Below are 4008 nucleotides of genomic sequence, written 5' to 3' on the forward strand. Positions count from 1 at the left end.
GGTTCCAGCAGAGACTCCTAAGGGTTGTGCTTTGATATCCTTTCCTTTATTGATAGTTAAAGCCCCAAATTTTAATCGACCACACGACTAGCTGGGATAACAACATTTCCCAGTCTTCCTTGCAGCTGGCTATGACCACTAAGTTTTGGACAATAGCTATAAGTGGAAATGGTAAATGCAACTTCAGGAAGTGCCCTTCTTTTCCCCTTCAGCTTTCCTGCTGGCTGGAATATAAATGTAATAACTGGAGCCAGAGTAGCCGGGTTGGACCATAAGTGACCTGGAGAATGGAAAGCACTTGGGATAAAACAAGGTAGAAGGAGCCTGGGTCACTGAGAACTTTCTGGACTAGAAAGGCCAAACCCAACCCGCACTGCCTACCTCTGGGCATTTGTGTGAGCCAGAAATACCTCTATCTTGTTTAAATCGCCGTTATATTGAGTTTTGGTTACTTGCAACTGAAACTTATCCTAGCAGATAAAGGGGTTCAAGGGCATATCCCCCTGTGAAAGTGAGATTAAGCTGATACCTGAATGGTGAGTGGACAGAGTGTTGGTTAACCTGTTCCAGGCAGAGAGAATAGCATATGCAAAGGCCCAGAGGTGGGAGAACATGGGGATTTAGGGCAGGTACAAAGGGAAAAGAGAAGGTCAGTGATTGCCATCATGAGCTTAGATCCCTCTCAGTTACCCAGACATCTGTTCCCTCCCACTCCTTCCCCCTTTCTCCGTCTTCTCTTCCTTCCTCCCTCTTTTCCTCCTTCCCTCCCTTTCTTCCTCCATCCCTCCCTCCCTTCTCTCTATCCCTTTCTGCCTTCATCCCTCCTTCCCTTCCTTCTTTTCTTCCTTCCTGCTTTTTGAAAAATATTTTGTTGAGCACCCACTATGTTCCAGGCACTGTACTAGGCACTGGGCACACACCCTCATGGAACTGACAGTCTGCTGAAGGGACAGATATTAACTGGAGAGGCAGGAGTGACAGGAAGAACTTTCTGTGGCAGACATGGAGAAGCACAGTTCAGATCCCCCTTCAAGAAAGGATTCACTACTCAACTGCAAGAATTGCAGTTAGCTGACAGCTTCTAGCTGTTGGCATTAGCAGGGTTGGTGTCAGCTTTTGAACTGAGGTCATGTTCCTTTTGGGGTGGCCCCCAGCCAAGGGCTGAGCAAGGCAGAGGTACCTGGGCTGGCCATTTCTGCCCAAAGCATGGCTCCTCTGATGGGTACACTTTGTTTGGAGCTGCCCCTGAATTGGCAGAGACTTTTCACGTCTACATTGCGATCATAGGCCTCAAGGCAAGCGACAGCGTGTCATATTCATTGGAGGAACTGGAGGAAAACTGATGTGTCTGGAGTACAGAGAGTAAGGAACAGTGGCTGGCAATAAGGCCTGGGCTAGAACACCACATATGACTTAAAGGGAGCTGGGATTTTATCCTAAGTGCATTGGAAAGATGTTGAAAGGTCTTTAAAAATTCACTGAAACTTCGGCCTGGGTTGGAGAGAGGCAGAATACCGGTTATGAGAAACTACACTCAATCAAGGGGAGAGATGAAAGGGGGCTTGTCCCAGTGCTGGTGCAGTGGCCACGGGAATAGAGAGCAGTAGACAGATTCTAGAAGTCCTAGATGTTTGCGGAGGGAGAGTCAGAAGCACTTAGTGATGAATTAGATGTTGGAGGGAGGAGGGTGATGGAAAGGGAGGCATTGAGGCTGAGCAACTGGACAGAGGAATTGGCCTTTTCTGAGATGGTAAGTATTGGTGGTAAAGTAACAGATCAGGAGTGACAATCAAGAGCCCAGTTGCGGAGGTGTGGATTTTGAGACTTGGATACACAAGTCTGAAGTGGGCAACTGGTCTGGCCAGAAGATACACATTGGGAAGTCATCAACATGCCAAGGGGATTGGAAGCCCTGGGCGCTGATGAGGAGACTTAAGGAACTGTCCCCTTCTTCCCAGGCCATCTGCTATGTCTTTTTATTCCTGCGCTCCCCAAATCTTTTAGAACCTTATTTTCTTCCAGGAAGTCTTCTCAGGTGGAAAGGAGTCAGATGGTACTCAGGGCCTGCCCAGCCCCGCTCTTTCTGCCTTTGGAACTTCAAGGTCCTTGCAATCCCTAATCCCATCCTTAGCCTTGCCCTTCAACCAAAATACCCCTGTCTGACGAGCCTTTCTGGTAATTGCTGCACCCCACCAGCCTTACAGATAAGACTCCCTCTGTGCTGCGCATCAGCCACTTCAGACGGGGGAGGAACCCTGCCCCAGGACAGCCCAGGGACTTGAGAAGACACACCGTTAGCCTGCCTAACTGTAGACTGCTCTCCTATCCAGACTGCACATAGTAGCTATGCAGTAAAAGTGTGCTCAATGTATGAGATCATTTTATCATTTGGTTGCCTGATCAGTGGGTCTGTCATAAAGCCCATCTCTTCGATTTTACCTTTCAGCATAGATGAAAACAAGCTGGCCATTATTTTCCAGGCAAGCACTTATCAAATAAAAGTTCCTTATAGAGACATAGCTTGCCGCAGAGTGAAAAGCACAGGAAGAAAGCCCCGTCATTCTCATTTGTGTTAAATGGATGGCAGTACCCACACCACGTGCCTCATGACTGAGGGCCTGAAGAAAAGTCCTCAGACTGACAGTGTTTTGGTGCTTACAGAAAAGATGGAATTGTACCCCTCAGTCCAACCCAAGTCTTCTTTGTTGAGTGGAATAACCCCAGTTCCCCTTATTCTTCCTTAGATATGACATTTTGTAGAAAAGCACTGGATGCCTGCAAGCCTTGGGAATTGGCATTGATTCACAGACAGCATGTAGTGTGCTGGACATTTGTCACACTTTGGCCCTGCACACCTCTTCTGTCTCTAGTGCCCACCAGTTATGCTGCAGGGGGATTTCCTCTTCCCCACTGTGTTACATGGTGGTTGGAGGTAATAACCGAGGGGGCTGCCCACTCCCCATGGAAGCCAAAGAGGGCTCTCTTTCACTACCCTAATCCAGTAAAGGGCAGTCACGTGACTGAACCTTCTGGGAGGACCTCGAGTGCTGAGCAGAGTGACATGCAGCCAGAAGAAGGCTTGGAGGACATTCATTTGCCCCAGGAGTGGTGTCGTGTTCCAACCTCTATAGTGCCTGCTGCCCAGCCAGGTTCCTGCCTTCCCATCATTTATCTAAGCTCCCAGTGTCATCCCACACCATCCACGTTTGCCCAAGGTGGTCAAAAGTGGATCTGTCACTTGTGCTCCCCAAATTTCAAATGAATACAGGCAATTTCTGAAAGGGGCACTATGGTATCATTAATATCCAGCATCACTGAAGAGGAGGATTAATTAGTGCCAACCCTCTTCTTCACCTATCATTGGGGCAGTCCACTGAGGATTTATCCCTGAGCCACTAATGAATTTTGCAACTGTCATGAAACAATGCAAATAAGTAAGATCCACATCTGCTGAACACCATCGTGAGGTCAAACTCTGGGTAAATAAATGCTTGCTTCAAGGAGAGGGTAAATCCTAAGGTGAGGAGTGACAGGGCTTTGTTTGCATAAACCCAGCAAGGTATTATGGGTACGATATTAATTAAATCATGCTCCTGGGCCTCACGGAGCCCCAGCTCAACAGCTTCAGCTTGTTGACAAACCCAACGCAGGGCCCCCAGAGAGAGCACTAACATTTTGATGAACAGGGTTTGTTGGAGGTGATGTTTCCTAACTAGCATTTTAATATAATTTTTGATGCTTTATCTGAGCAACCTGGCAAGAATGTTCAGATAAAAGAGAGGGACAAATATCAAATGTCTAAGAAATGAAACTTCCATCTAATCTCAGTCCACTGGAATCGCTTCCTGGGAAGAATTTTTTGCTACCCCCCTCGCCTGCCCCAGTCCTTCCTGCAAGCCCCCTTCTTACCCCCTCCCCCAGGCCTGGGGAAACATCTCTGAATCACATTGCAGCTGCCTCAGGTTTAAATAAAGTTTTAATGAGTCTGATATCTACCTAAGACCCCTT

This window comes from Galeopterus variegatus, unplaced genomic scaffold (genome assembly GCF_000696425.1).
Source record: "Galeopterus variegatus unplaced genomic scaffold, G_variegatus-3.0.2 Scaffold13002, whole genome shotgun sequence".
Lineage (NCBI taxonomy): Eukaryota > Metazoa > Chordata > Mammalia > Dermoptera > Cynocephalidae > Galeopterus > Galeopterus variegatus.